General features: G+C 41.4%; 1 long non-coding RNA gene across 1 annotated transcript in view; it reads right to left on the minus strand.

Moving 5' to 3' along the window:
- Positions 1 to 1,755: 1,755 nt before the first annotated feature.
- The window catches only part of LOC132379239 (uncharacterized), an 85,511-nt gene continuing 70,655 nt past the window's right edge, over positions 1,756 to 16,611 (minus strand). Inside the window, exons 2-3 of the long non-coding RNA XR_009507339.1 lie at positions 3,718 to 3,827; positions 1,756 to 2,869 (exon numbers count right to left, since the gene is read on the minus strand). This is a non-coding gene — a long non-coding RNA (uncharacterized LOC132379239). The remainder of the gene's footprint in view (positions 2,870 to 3,717; positions 3,828 to 16,611) is intronic.

A 16,611-nucleotide genomic window follows, 5' to 3' on the forward strand; every position in this document is an offset into this window, starting at 1 on the left:
TTGAACATTTGATGAGACTGTCAGACTTTAATAACAGTTGGTGAGTGTCAAATATTAGCCATTCTGTTGGAAAGTCCTCCCTTTACTAAGTCTTTTGCACACACTGGAGGGTTTTCAGGAGGGAAGGGTCTGAACCTAAAATGTTAACAGTTCATTTCCCTTTACAATTACTACCTTAGCCGTTTAATTCCTCCATCATTTTGTGTGTTGCTGCAGATTCTTTTGTGTCTCCGGTCTTTTATGTTTCCGCCTTTATTTCAAAATTAGTCTTCTTAAGGCTCAGAAGTTTTGACTTCTCTTCAAGTAAACTGTGGTGTTTGGGCCAGTTTTATAAGCAAAATAGTGAAAACAATGTGCTTTATATTCAATGTCCTGCTCGAGTGTCTCAGCCCAAGACATTGTCTCTTTATTCCTCTCCATAGATGCTGCCTGGCCTCCAGCATTTTACAGAATCTCATGTGCTTATGCTTTATTTTCCATTGAGAGTAGGGGAGATTCAAACAAGAGGACATGAATTGAGAGTTAAGGGGCAAAAGTTTAAGGGTAACACGAGGGAGAATTTCTTTACTCAGAGAGTGGTAGCTGTGTGGAACGAGCTTCCAGTAGAAGAGGTAGAGACAGGTTTGGTATTGTCATTTAAAGTAAAATTGGATAGGTATATGGACAGGAAAGGAATGGAGGGTTATGGGCTAAGTGCGGGTCAGTGGGACTAGGTGAGGGCTGAGATGGCCTGTTTCCGTGCTGTAATTGTTATATGGTTATATTTATTTGCTTTGGCAACAATTTCCATCTCTCTTAATTTCTGTAGAGCATTCCATTCTTTGAATCTGAACACCAAGACAGAGACTGGTTCGCTCTCAGCACACAAATATTATAAAGATTTAAGCTGTCTAAGCTCCTTACACATACTCATTTAACACAAGAAGATTTGGTACCTACTCTTTGAGATAATTGAATGTCATTGTTCTGTCAAACTCAATGACAGTTGCAAACTCGTATTCCCAGTGAAGTCATCTGGACTCGTTATACTGACCTGAGCTAAATAAAGCAAAACGTGCTGATCATCAGGGACAGAGTTGTGAATGATGAACCAACAATAGAACTTGAATTTCTCCTGGTTTTCATATCTTTAACATCAGGTGTTAATTGAGACTCTTGGGCTGAATTTACCCTGTCAGATATGTTCTCTCGCTGAACGATCAGATTAGTGCCAAATCGCAATCTTGAAATGTTCATGTATCTACATCTCTGTCTTTAGTTGACTTCTTTTTGCTATGCTTATACCCTTTATGTTATGTATTCTGACTTCAAAACATTAAACTAATTCAAAGGAAAACAACAGAGCCGACAGGTACCACTGCTGCCTGTAATGAGCCTGTATGTTCTTCCTGTGACCGTGTGGCTTTCCTATGGGTGCACTGGTTTCTTCCCACAGTCCAAAGATGTACCTGTCTGCAGGTTAATTGGCCATTATAAATTGTCCCGTGATTAAACTGGGATTAAATTGCTAAATTGCTGGGCTTTGTGGCTCAAAGGGCTGGGAGGACCTGCTCTGCTCTGTATATCAATAAAAAAAAGATGTGAGTCATGAGTTTGTCTTTAATTTTAAGCGAGGTGTGCACATATCACATAGTAGCAAAATGATGTATGCAAATCACTTATATTTAGACAAAGAATACTTAATCAACAACATAATTACAAGATTACTCAAAATAATACTGAAATATTAAATACACAACACTTTAGTCTTAGTCAACCTGGGGAAAAGCTGATTATAACAGTGTTTATCAACACCACTGTTTCAGATGACAGATTGGAATTGAGTAAGTTTTGACACCTTGCAAACAGTTTGTTTGCAGTCAGTTCACACAGACTATTAGTAAAGAGCAGAAATTACAACAACAAACCTTAAATATTGGTAAATTGGTTTACTATTGTCAGTTGTACTGGTATATTAAAACCTTTGTTTTGCATGGCATCCCTGCAGATCAAGTGGGTGGCACAGTAACATAGTGGTTAGTGTAACACTATTACGGTGCCAGTGATGTGGGTTCAGTTTCCCTTGATTGCTTGTAAGGAGTCTGTACGTTCTCCCAGTGACTGCGCAGGTTTCCCCCTGGTGCTCCAGTATCCTCCCAGAATCCAATGACTTACAGGTTAGTAGGTTAACTGGGCAAATGGCTTTAATTGCATCACACAGGCTTGTTGAGAGAGTACAATGGCAGCACTGTAACAGAGTGCAGAATAAAGTGTTTACAGTTACAGAGAAAGTGCAGTGTAGGTAGACGATAAAGTGCAAGGCTAAGACTGTGAGGTTAAGAGTCCATCTTATCATATTAGGGGACCATTCAATAACCTTATTACAGCGGGATATGGAATTCTTTGCCACAGACAGCTGTAAAGTCCAAGTTATTGGGTATATTTTAGTGGAGGCTGATAGATTCTTGATTAGTCAGGGCATGAAGTGTTACAGGGAGAAGGAAGGAGACTGGGGCTGAGCGGAAACTGGATCAGCCATAATGAAAAATTGGAGCAGACTCAATGGGCTAAATGACCAAATTCGGTTCCTATATCTTTTGGCCCTATGATCTTATGGGATAGAGGTTGTCTTTGTGCATTATGGTAACTTTTCTTTAGGCTTTTGTATCTTCTGTTCAATGGAATTGTAGAGAAGAAAGAAGGATGGGGTCTTCGATTACATTGGCTGCTTGATCATGGCAGTGAGGAGTGTAGATAGAGTCCGTGGAGAAGTTGGTTTCCACGATGCGCTGTGCTGTGTCCACAACTCTCTACATTTTCTTGCAGTCTCCATACTAACCAGTTGAGCAGTTCCCATACTAAGCCATGATGCTTCTGGATAGGTGATTTCCTAGAGAAATGTAGTGAGTGGAGGATAGTGAGAAATAAATTCTATTCAGAGTCTGTCTCAGTCACTTACAGTAGCCTAACTGATGGGAGAATTACCAAGAGATTTCTACACTGTCAAGCTAAACCACTGGACCCATGTATCCACATTTTGTTCATGATTGCTACAAACCTTGCACTTTATTGTCTACCTGCTCTGCACTTCCTCTGAAACTGTGACACTTTATTTTGCACTCTGTTACTGTGTTCCTCTTGTACTCCCATTTCTTTCCTTGAGACATACTTATGAATTGCTTACGGCCTGTTCAACTTTTGGAGCGGTTAACTCTGCACTTGTTAAAAGTGTAAAGGATGTCTTATCTCAAGGCAGCCCAGACTTAACAATCAAGATTTATTCTTGGCTACCAGCTACCTTTGCCCAACAGATAATGTTCATCGGGTTAGTGTTTTTCAGTTTATGGTTTAGCTAACACTAGAATTCTCACAATATACAGGACTGTTATAATCAGATTTCCATTATTCACAGTGCTTTGCTCTTGAACTAAAGTTTCTCTTGTTAGCAATGCTTGAAATCAATTTTTGTCTTCAAGCTGTCTGGTATCCAATGCTTCAAAAGTTCTACCTCTGTAGGAAGGAGTACAGAGTGCTCTTTAGCCACAGTGCTTTAGCCACATAGTTTTAATTTGGAGGTAGTTCAAGACTTTGAAAACTATCGTTGGTGGGGGTGGAGGGGGAGAGAAAGATTTGAATAGTAAAACCTGCTGTATTGGATATTACAACAATGACTGGATGTTAGAGAGGCTTGATTGGTACAAAAAAATGAAGCCACATGCCCTAAAAAACTGTACTTACCATTCAATCTGCATTAGAGCTGAAATGGTTTAACTGTTTTTCCTTGCATTGATACGAGTTGGAACCTTGTTGGAATGGCTTTCCCACAGTGCCCAAAAGTACTTCAGTGGCTGCAAATCACGGTGAGGTAGTTAGGGCAGGATGACATCTTGCAAGTACATAACGCCTTAAATGTCTTACTTTTTTCTTGTTCTCACAATGGCAGTGGCACCATTTTATCGTGTATCCTTAGTTGACCGAGAAATCAGTAAGCAGTCAACCATATGGTCGGGTCTCGACCATATCAAGAGAAAGAGAATCCCTTCCTTACAGGACGTATTAACCGGATGAGTTTTTACATTCCAGTAGTTCAAGTAGAAGCAACACACACAGAATTCTGGAGGAACTCAGTAAGTCAGGCAGCATCTGTGAAAGGGATTAAACAGTTGACCTTCAGATCGGGACCCTTCATCAGGGCTGTAAAGGAAGCAGGAAGAAGATAGAATAAGAAGGTGAGGGAAGGGGTACAAGCTGGAAGGTGATAGATGGAAAAGGTAAAGCGCTGAAGAGATAAATGAATTTGATAGGAGAGAAGAGTGGACCATGAGAGAAAGGGAAGGAGCAGAGGCACAGGCTGGAGCTGATAGTAAGGTGAGGAGAAGAGGAGAGGTAAGAAGGGAGACAGAGTGGGGAATGGAGGAAGAGTGAAGGGGATGGGGGTAAAGTTACCAGAAGATAAAGAAATCAAAGTTCATACCATCAGGTTGGAGGGTACCCAGAAGGCATACGGGGTGTTGCTCACCCAACCTGTCATTACAAGACCATAAGACAAAGGAGCGGAAGTCAGCCATTCGGCCCATCGAGTCTGCTCCGCCATTTCATCATGAGCTGATCCAATCTTCCCTTTAGTTCCATTCCCCCGCCTTTTCACCATTACCTTTGATGCCCTGACTACTCAGATACCCATCAATCTCTGCCTTAAATACACCCAACAAATTGGCCTCCACTGCCGCCCATGGCAACAAATTCCATAGATTCACCACCCCCTGGCTAAAAATTTTTTTTCACATCTCTGTTCTGAATGGGCGCCCTGCAATCCTCAAGTCATGTCCTCTCGTATTAGACTCCCTCACCATGGGAAACAACTTTGCCACATCCACTCTGTCCATGCCTTTCAACATTCGATATGTTTCTATGAGGTCCCCCCTCATTCTTCTAAACTCCAAAGAGTACAGTCGAAGAGCGGTCAAACGTTCCTCATATGTTAACCCTCTCATTCCTGGCATCATTCCAGTGAATCTTCTCTGAACCCTCTCCAAAGTCAGCACATCCTTTCTTAAATAAGGAGCCCAAAACTGCACACAGTATTCCAAGTGAGGTCTTACCAGTGCCTTATAGAGTCTCAACATCACATCCCTGCTCCTATACTCTATTCCTCTAGAAATGAATGCCAACATTGCATTCGCCTTCTTCACCACTGACTCAACCTGAAGGTTAACATTAAGGGTATCCTGCGCGAGGACTCCCAAGTCCCGTTGCATTTCAGAACTTTGAATTCTCTCCCCATTTAAATAATAGTCTGCCTATTTATTTCTTCTACCAAAGTGAATGACCATACACTTTCCGACATTGTAATTCATTTGCCACTTCTTGCCCATTCCCCCAATCTATCCAAGTCTCTCTGCAGACTCTCTGTTTCCTCAGCACTACCGGCCCTTCCACCTATCTTTGTATCATCAGCAAACTTAGCCACAAAGCCATCTATTCCATAATCCAAATCATTGATATACAACGTAAAAAGAAGCAGCCCCAACACAGACCCCTGTGGAACACCACTGGTAACCGGCAGCCAACCAGAATGGGATCCCTTTATTCCCACTCTCTGTTTCCTGCCAATCAACCAATGCTCTATCCACATATGTAACTTTCCTGTAAATCCATGGGCTCTTATCTTGTTTAGCAGCCTCAGGTGTGGCACCTTGTCAAAAGCCTTCTGAAAATCCAAATACACAACATCCACTACATCTCCCTTGTCTAGCCAACTTGTAATTTCCTCAAAATTTGCACTAGGCAGGATTTGTCAGGCAGGATTTTCCTTGAAGGAAACCATGCTGAGTTCCGCCTACCTTGTGATATGCCTCCAGGTACTCCGTAACCTCATCCTTGACAATTGACTCCAACAACTTCCCAACCACCGATGTCAAGCTAACAGGTCTATAATTTCCTTTTTGCTTCCTTGCACCCTTCTTAAATAATGGAGTGACATTTGCACTCTTCCAGTCCTCCAGAACCAGGCCAGAATCTGTTGACTTTTGAAAGATCATAGCTAATGCCTCCACAATCTCCACTGCTACTTCCTTCAGAACACAAGGTTGCATTCCATCTGGTCCAGGAGATTTATCTACCCTTAGACTATTCAGCTTCCTGAGTACTTCCTCTGTCATAATTGTGACTGCGCATATTTCTCTTCCCTGACTCCCTTGAATGTCCATATATTGCTGATGTCTTCCTCAGTGAAGACTGATGCAATATACTCATTCAGTTCCTCCGCCATCTCCTTATCTCCTATTACAATTCCTCCAGCATTATTTTCTATCGATCCTATATCTACTCTCACCTGTCTTTTACTCTTTATATTCTTGAAAAAGCTTTTAGTATCCTCTTTGATACTATTTGCTAGCTTCCTTTCATAGTTCATCTTTTCCCTCGTAATGACCTTTTTAGTTTCCTTTTGTAAGCTTTTAAAAACTTCTCAATCCTCTGTCTTCCCACTAATTTTTGCTTCCTTGTATGCCCTCTGCTTTGCTTTTACTTTGGCTTTGACTTCTCTTGTCAGCCACTGTTGCATCGTTTTTCCATTCAAAAATTTCTTCTTCTTTGGAATATATCTGTCTTGCACCTTCCTCACTTCTCGCATAAATTCCAGCCATGGTTGCTCTGCTGTCCTTCCTGCTAGTGTCCCTTTCTAGTCAGCCTTGGCCAGTTCCTCTTTCATGCCACTGTAATTTCCTTTACTCCACTGAAATACTGACACATCGGATTTCAGCTTCTCTTTCTCAAATTTCACAGTGAACTCAATCATGTTGTGATCATTGCCTCCTAAGGGTTCCTTCACTTCCATCTCTCTAATCACCTCTGGTTCATTACAGAATATCCATCCCAGTACAGCCGATCCCCTAGTGGGCTCAACAACAAGCTGTTCTAAAAAGCCATCTTGTAGACATTCTACAAATTCTCTCTCTTGAGATCCAGTGCCGACCTGATTTTCCCAATCCACTCGCATGTTAAAATCCCCCACAATTATCATAACACTGCCCTTCTGGCAAGCCTTTTCTATGGAGTAGAGAAGGCCATAAACTGACATATCTGAATGAGAGTGGGTTTGGAATTAAAATGGTTGAATACCAGGAAATCCTGCTTGTTGCAGATGGAGTGAAGGTATTCGGCAAAGTGGTCCCCCAACCTATGTCAGGTCTCACCAATGTAGAGGAGGCTGCATCAGGAGCACCAGATGGTGGTTTTGGTGGGGTGGGGGGGGGGAAGGGAAGGGAGAGTGAGTGGTAAGACCTACTCTACGTAATCTTACAGCAGATAATTGGATATCAGAGGGGTTTTACTGGTACAGAAAAGTCCACATGTCCTACAAAATCATTATTAACCATTCAACTTGCAATACTGCTGAAGTGATTTAACTGGCTCTTCATCACATTGATACATGTTGGAATCTGCTGTGAATGAAATGGCTCTTGCTCAGAGCCTGAAGTTTCACATTAAGGTATGCCATATGGAGAGAAAACTTACAAGTATATTACACCATTTATGTCTTTTGTTTTCTTGTTTTCACAATGGCAGTGGCACCATTTTATCGTGTACTCCTAATTGACCTGGAAGTGAAGAGTCAACCACATGAGTGGGTCCAGGGTTACTTATGGACCAGGCCAAGTAAACAGAATGGAATTTCTTCCCTACACAACTTTATTGAATTAGGTGCTTTTTTTTTACATTCCAGTAGTTCAATTATAAGCCTTTTCTATAAAATAATCTAGGTATTATTTATATTTCCTGGCTGCCTTTGTGGGATTTGAACTCATTTCTCTGGATCAGTTATCTGGAACTCTGGCTACAAATTCAGTAATTTAGCTATTATATTGCTATACCTGTGATTGCCTAAGCGTGATCCATCCAACTGCATATGAACAAAATGTTTAGTCTGTTATTTGGTCAGGCCAGGAGATTTATAAAGGAGCCACAAGATGAAGTTCTGATAAAGGATTTCTGTTCAAAATGTCAACTGTTTATTTCACTCAATAGTTGCTGCCTGAACTGTAATTTCCACCAGCAGTTTGTGTATGTTGCTAGAGTTTTACAACAGTGATTAATAGGTTTTTGTAAAGTTAGACTTAGTAACAATGGTCAAAATATGATAAGATATGCATAATACCCTTCACTAACTTCTGTACATGGAATGGTATGGCAAATGAAGAGTGTCTCTGTTTGAAAAACTATAAAAATAAACTTTTCTCTATCATTCTTCACATTACATCATTCATTTGTTATTTACTATATTGTAAGATGTGGACAATCATGGTCTTTCCATGACCATGATTGTTCTTGACAAATTTTTCCACAGAAGTGGTTTGCCATTACCTTCTTCTGGACAGTGTCTTTACAAGACGGGTGACCCCAGCCATTGTCAATACTCTTCAGAGATTGTCTGCCTGGTTTCAGCGGCTGCATAGCCAGGATGTGATATGCACCGACTGCACATGCAACCATCCAACATTTGCTTCCATGTCTTTGCATGACCCTGAGCAAAGGAAGCTAATCAGGTGCTACACTTTGTCCAAGGGTGATCTGCAGGCTAGCATAGGCTTTATACCTCCTTTGGTACAGACATATCTCCACCTTTAATTGGCAATCATGTTCTGAGCGCCAAGAATTGAGTATTTGAAGATCACCTGATCATCTAGCATTTGTTTTGTCTTCATTTCTCAGTCCATTTTGATACAGTGTCTCGATCCTTGCATCAGATACTCCAGCATTTGGGTCCAAACTATCCTTGTCATAATCTGCTATGTTATTTGTGTATTTTTGGAACACTTTTAATTGTAAGCATTAAAATCAATCGTTTTTCACTTTTCTCTGCTTTTTGCAATCTGGATGTTGCGAGCAAGGCCAGTATTTACTAGCTGTCTATAAATCATAACAGTCCTTCTGGTGAAGGTGCTCCATATGTTTTTGGAGAAGAAGTCAGAATCAGGTTTATTTTGAACAACATATGTTGTGAAATTTGTGGTTTTACAGCAGCATTTCAGAGAATTACATAATAAAAAGACACATTGATCCAACAACAATGAAGATCCAGTGAAGGCGATAGTGTTACAGTACAATGAACGCCCTTGTCCTCCTAAGTGAGGTAGTTGAAGCTGTTGGGATAGCCTCGAAAAGTAACTGCAGTATGTGGTAGAAACTGCAACTACTGTGTATTGGTGTTAAAGGGAATAAATATTTAGGGTGGGGACCTCAAGTAAATGGGCTGCTTTGACCTGGGAGGTGTCAACATTTTTGAGTGATGTTGGTGCTGAACTCATTCAGGGAACTGGTTATTTTCCATCAAGCTTCCGACTTGTTGTCTAGTGATGGTAGGTGCCAGAGTGTGAGACATTTGTTACAGTGTATGAACCTTTGATCTGCACTTCAACGCTTGGCACTGATGGTTGGTCTAGTAGAGCCTCTAGCTAATGCTGATGCTCAAGATATTGACAGTGGAGATTCTGGGCCTGGCTTCATGAGGTAATTACTCCAAACATTATTTTTATTAACATAATTTCATGAAATGTGGTTATGAATTATTAATCAACTTTTTTTTTAAAAAGCCATTATTTGAAATGATTTTAATTTGGATAACTTTTAAATATCATTGAATGTCGAAAACATTAAAAATACTGAAATGGCACATGGATTACACAGCTGGGAAAGCACTGCCACAAGCTTTATCCTCCATCGCGTTCACAGAATGCCAGCTAGAAGCTAGTCACTGCCGATGCTACTGAATATCTAGAGTAGGCAGTTAGATTTTCCCCTGTCGGAGATGGTCAGTGTGGGGCATTTTTGTAGTACATGTGTTAACTATTTATACTGTAGCTTAGAAACATACAGAACAAAGTCTTGGTTTTGGCAGCTGAGCCAAAGGAGTTGCATTTGCAGGGTATACCATGTTTTTTATTTATTAGAGAATCAGGCCCTTCTGGCCCATGAACCCCTGCTGGCCAGTTACACGCTCATGACCAATTAACCTACTAAACCGTACGTCTTTGAGATGTAGGAGGAAACCAGAGCACTCAGAGGAAACTCACACCATCACAGGGTTTCTAGTCATACAGTTAAACAACACAAAAGCAGCCCCTTTGGTCCAACTAGTTCATGCCGAAACAGTCACAAAGCATACCTTGCTTGAACACACACCACTATTGACAAATCTGGTGGAAATGACTTGGGACTGCATTTGCACTCGGAACAAGCTATATGGGGTGATCACATTAGTCATTGACGTGCTAATTCTGGTCTAATGGGAGGCAATAGATTTACCAACTGGCTCACTATTAAAGGAAACAAGACAACATCGATCTCACCGATCCATTAGTGTGAAACTTCCTCCAGACCAGAATAAATGCGATAGTTTGTTATTTCCAATCTTGTGTGTGCTTGCACAGTAGATACCTAGATAATTGTATTGTCAATATTTTAATCACTTCTCATTCTGAGAGCTTTTATTTAATTTTCTCTGTGCTTAATACAAAGTATTTTAATCTTTCTTCCATGATGCTGACTTTGATTTTAATCAAGGTCCAGGTAGATTGGACATGGTGAGGATGTTCCCAATAGTGGGGGAGTCTAGCACCAGAGGGCAGGCCTCAGAATAAAAGGAACCCCTTTAGAATGGATATGAGGAAGAATTTCTTTAGCCAGAAGCTGCTGAATCTGTGGAGTTCATTGCAATGGATACCTGTGGAGGCCAAGTTATTGAATATATTTAAAGTGAAGGTTTGATAGGTTCTTGATTAGTAAAGGCGTCAAAGGTAACATGGCGAAGGCAGGAGAATGGAGTTGAGAGGGAAAATAAATCAGCCATGATCAAATGGCAGAGCAGACTGGGCTAAATTCTAACTCTTTATCTTATGGTTTTAATGAAGGAGGAACTTGCTGGAAGAGTTAGCCAACTTCTGCTTCTAATTCGGGTGTTCAATAATTTACAACTTTAATATTGGTTCAACAGAAAGAGCTTGATTCTGGTGACCCCAACCCAATTCTGCTGTACAAAGTCACTGACAATGACCCCTGCCTATCTGTATACATACTTCATCCGATGCAGTCAGAGGACATCTCACTGACTGTCTGAGGCCTTGAACCCTGTAGCAAGATTCAGGCAGTGACTGGCATAGTGTGAAGCTCTACCCCTGACAAAGACTGATAGAAGGCAATGTTTGTGGCAGATCATTGCCAGTTGTGAAAGCTTAATGTGATTTTAACAGTCCTCAACCTCTCCAACATTCAACTGTATTCAAAAGGTTCAATGGCTTATTTTATTATCAAAGTATACAAAGTATTCTGCTCCTCCAGATGACCATGAAACCAAGAAAGAAAAAAAGAAAAAAAGAAGAAGGAAAGATCATCTACCCTATGGAAAAATGAACAAAAATGGAACAGGCACATCGACATCCAAGTACCCCCTCCCACACGCACACAAAAAAGAGAAAAATCGAGTGAAAAACTGTAGGACTGAAAAAGACTATAGTCCAAGTCCATATCCAAAACATAAAAAACCTGGGTAGCATTCTCTAGCACAGCGGCAGGCCTTACCCTCTTCATAGCCGAGCGATCTTGCCAGCGATCAAAAGGTAGTCTCCCCTCTCCGTAGCAGAGCGATAGCACCAGTGATCAAATGGCAGGTAGCTGGCGCTCATCCTCTGCATTCACCTCGATGTTTCAATCTCCCTCATCGTTTTAATCAGCAAACAATGGAAGCTTTAATCAGTGAAATTGAGTCAAATATCAGTTTGCACCCTGTCCCGTAGCCTTCTCACACTGCCCCCTAGAATCCTCTTGGAGACTGCAGAGCATAGAAACACCAAAGTGATCTCCAAATTGGAAATCGCAGTCTCCAACAGTTCCTGAACTACATTCAAGATGAAAAACAAACATAAAAGTCATAAAGAAGTGAAGTGATGTCAAGATGGTGTTTCAAATTAAATTATTTTAAAACAATAATGCTTATATTTAAAAAACTGAAAAACCATTAAACAATAATTAAAGCACTAAATATTTTTTGAAAAACATCCTTTCACTTTTTCTCATAATTTCAGGCTTAGGATCCCTACTGAAATGAGTGGGGCTTCATTTTCTGTACTAGATTTAACTTAGTTCTGGATTTAGCAGTTATTTCCCTGCAAGGAAGTCCCACCAGTCTGGACAGAGTGGGGATGGAGAGGATGCTTTCATTGGTGAAAGAGTTTAGGATCCAAGGGCACAGACTTGGAATAAGGAGGCATCCATTTAGAACTGAGTTGAAGAGGATGGTGAATCTGTGGAGTTCATTTTTAAAGGGGATTATGGATGCTAAGACAGTGTGTATTAAACGCAGGAATTGATTGGTTCTTGACTAGTAAGGATTACAGGAAGAAAACAGGAGAATGGACTTGAGAAAATGATTAAATGGTGGATTACACTTGATGGGCCAAATGGCCTAATCCTGCTGCTATATTTTGTGGTCTTACGTGTTGACACCAGGAGTTTGGAGTCCAGCAAGTCAACAAACTTGCCCTCCCCAAATCTGTTCATAAGATGAGGACTTGACTCATTCACACTACTCTGGGTCCTGCTTGCGATTACTTGGTTGTACATTGGCAACTCAGGTCCATTGGCTACAGCCTCACATCCAGAGAATGCAGGAGTTTTTTAACTCTTTATTTGTTTGCATGAAGTGGACATTGGTGGAACAGTCTAATTACCTTTGAGAATGTGATACCTGTTGTTGACTTGAACTACCACTATCTCTATGCTGAAGGCACTGAAGAGCTCCCCATTTTCAATTCAATGACAATGAAGGACATGCGATTTATTTCCAAATAGTGTGTGACTTACGATCTGCGGGTGCCAGCATCCACAGTGTTTGAAGTGAAGTTCCCCTTGTCCAGACATTCTTTCTCATTCTCTGTGGGATCTTTCACAAAACAAGAACAACCATGATTGTCCTACTATTTTGTGGGATGTGTGAACTTCTGGCAAGACAAATATTTAACATCCCATGCTCAACTGCCCTTGACAAGGCACTGGGATTGCTTTTTGAACAGCCGCACAACATGTGGCAATAGAGTTCCCATCAGGAAGTTGTTTGTTAATGAGGATCAAAATTCAAAGCCTGAGTTCAAGGTTCACAATACATTTATTATCAAAGTACATATATAGTATGTTACCATATAGTAACAGAGATTAATTTCTGTTGGCATTCACAGTAGACAAAGAAATACAAATAGAATCAATGAAACACTACACACAAAGACAGCCAAACAATCAACATGCAAAAGAAGATATAATAAATAACTAACGTGCAACCAATGTGCAAAATAAGCATGATAAATAATATTGAAAATATGAATTGTCAAGACCTTTGATGTAAGTACAAAGTTATGGAATGAGTTCAGACTTGAGTGAAGTTACCCACCTGACGTTATTGACATTGAGTGAGAGGTTGTTGCTATGACACCACTCAGGGTGAATGAAAATTTGGCTAAGTGGTGTCATAACACCAGCCTCTCACTCAATGTCAGCAGACCAAGGAATTGCTTATATTCTTCAGGAGAGGGAAACCAAAGGTCCATGAGCCAGTCATGATCAGAGATTCAGAGGTGGAGAGGGTTAGCAACTTTAAATTCCTGGGTGTTACTATTTCAGAGGACTTGTCCTGGACCCAGCACATAAGTGCAGTTGCAAAGAAAGCATGGGAGTGCCTCTACTTTCTTAGGGTTCTGTGGAGATTCAGCATTACATCTAAAACATTGACAAACTTCTATAGGTGTGTAGTGGATAGTATAATGGCCTGGTGAGGGACCACCAACACCTTTGAATGGAAAATCCTACAAAAGGTAGTGGATTTGGCCAAGTACATCATGAGCAAAGCCTTCCCAGCCATTGAGCACATCTTCATGAAGCACTGTCATTGGAAAACAGCATCCACCAACAGATATCTTCATCATCCAGGCCATGCTTTCTTCTCGCTGCTGCAATCAGATAGAAGATATAAGAGCCTCAGGACTTGTGCCACCAGGTTCAAGATCAGTAGCTACCCCACAACTGTCAGGCTATTGAACAAAAGATGATAACTACACTCACATGCACAGCCATCGAGATGTTACCACAACTGATAATCCTCTGTATCTTGTTATTTCATGCTCTATTTATTTATATTTGCAGTTGCACAGTTTGTTGTCTTCTGCGCTCTAGATGATCTTTCATTGATCCTGTTCTGGCTACTGTTCTATAGATTTGCTGAGTATGCCCACAGGAAAGTGACTCTCAGGGTTGTGTATGATGACATATATGTACTTTGATAATAAAACTTACTTCGAATTTTTTGAACATTGGCTCAACAGTACTCACTGCAGCTGGGTTGATGTTCCTGACGGAGATGTACAGCAACCAGTCCCTTTCCCATCAGCTGTTAAACACCTATAAATGTAAGATTAGAAAGTAGGATGCAGGAGCAGCATGGAGACTCTGCAGCTGGCACTGCTGCTTCATGGCTCCAGTAACTTGCTTCAATCCTGATCACCAATGCAGTCCCTAGGTGTCTATACATTCTTGTGGGTTTCCTTTGGTTCCACTCACCTCCCACACTTAATCAGCTGGTTGGTGGGTTATTTGGCTAATAAAGGCAGGGTGACAAAACTTGGAAAAATTCGACAGGTCTGAGTCAAAGCCACAATCAAAGTCATATACACAACTGCATGTGAGCACAGACGCAATAAGAAGATTACTTGCAGCAGGCTGACAGGCACATAGCATCAGGCAGAGTAAGAGAGGCCCCCTGTTGTATGGATATTGCATCCCAGCTGCCTACGTAATACACAAAGCAGGGCTGTACAATATGGAGAGCAAGCTGCGCCCATGTAGCAGGCTCCCCCTCTCTACGCATCTGATGTATCCAAAGGAACGGCAGAGAGCTGGCATTGCCAGTCAGTGTTAAACTTAATGTAGGACTGCCTTAGGGACTCCAGCTCTGGATTGTTCCTCAAGGTTTACTCCTGAAGCCTTTCCCTTGTGTGGGTATAGCTTCACGGAAGTTTGAAATCAGAGTTTTCCTTTTCCTAGATGATCTGCTAACCACGGGTGATGAGCCCCATCTACCCAAAGCAGCTGTTTTTAAGGTCCCTGTAACCCACCTTTGCCCCTTTGTCCAGTCAGTAGAAACATTGCTGCTGGGCTTAGAGGCAAAGCCACACATGAAAGCCCAAAGCTGGACTTGGTTGTCAGAAGCTATTAGAGATGCACACCACTGGGGTCATTTAGTAGGTAGTGTTATGAAGGATGAACAGCTCTGATGGGCAGAAGGGTGCAGGGTTGCCCATGTCCCCTCCCCTGGGTGAATTACAAACTGTTACTATTACCACGCTGCTAATGAAAGAGAAAGAGAGACAAAAGGAAAAACATACTGGGACTGGAACATTTGCTTCAGATAAGGGAGAGATAACACTGGGAGAGAGAGACTTGTTGTTCCACTATATTATGACTCCTGAAAGGCTTATGACTCCGGAGAGGGCTGTTTACTTGGTACCATTCTGTTCATTAAAATTCCTCAGTGGACAGCTGGAGTGGGCTGGTTTGATGGGCTAATCCATTCAAAACTGATTGACACCTGAGACCCCGTGAGTGGGGATAAAAGTGAGGTCTGGGGAGACACCCTCAGACACACCAGGAGACACACCAGTGAGCACTGCTTAAGTGTTGGAACCCACGAGAAGGTGTGGGGCATCGGAGACCAAACGAAGGATCGGTCAATGTTAACTCACAGTGTTTATAGCGAGGCCGGTGGGGACTTGTGTGTGTTCACCCTTGCCTGGGTGACGAGTCCACCATAGAAGAACGGTCTAGTTAAAGGTGAGAGGGGTCATACCTGAGTGGCCACAACAACACATCGACGGATCAAGAACGTAAAGGAAGGTTTGACTGACTATAGCTGTCACTGTTCGCTCGCTCTCTCTCTCTCTCTCTCTCTCTCTCCCTCCAACGGTTACAACAAAAGAACCAACAACTACCTCAGCCTACATGAACTGAACTGAACTTCATACTTTCCCATGATAATTCATTATCCCCTAGACAACGATAGAGCTTGTTTATTATTGATTGTTATTCTACCCACACTTTTAGGTTTAATATTGCTAACGAGTATTATCTATATATTTGCATTGTTGATATTGATTGGTATGTTTTACTAATAAACACTGTTTTGAAAATAGAACCAGACTCCAACGGATACTTCTATCTTTGCTGGTAAGACACCCAGTTACGGGGTACGTAACAATAGTGGGAGCTTAGCCCCACTGCTGTCCCTGACGATAACAACCTTAAGGAGCCAGATACACAGCATTCACAAGAAAAACAGAAACACAAATCTTACAAGATTATACAAGAAAGAACAAACTTAGAACAAAGATCAAAGTAATTGTTGTGCAGTGTGGTCAAAGTGGCCACCGTGTTACTATATTGAAGTAATGGTTAGGATTGGGAAGGTTAGTTCAAGAATCAAGTGTTTGGAGGGAAGTAGTTGTACTTGAACTTCATCATGCAGGACTTATAACCATATAACAATTACAGCATGGAAACAGGCCACCTCGGCCCTTCTAGTCCATGCTGAACGCT

The sequence above is a fragment of the Hypanus sabinus genome, chromosome 21, assembly GCF_030144855.1.
Source record: "Hypanus sabinus isolate sHypSab1 chromosome 21, sHypSab1.hap1, whole genome shotgun sequence".
NCBI lineage: Eukaryota > Metazoa > Chordata > Chondrichthyes > Myliobatiformes > Dasyatidae > Hypanus > Hypanus sabinus.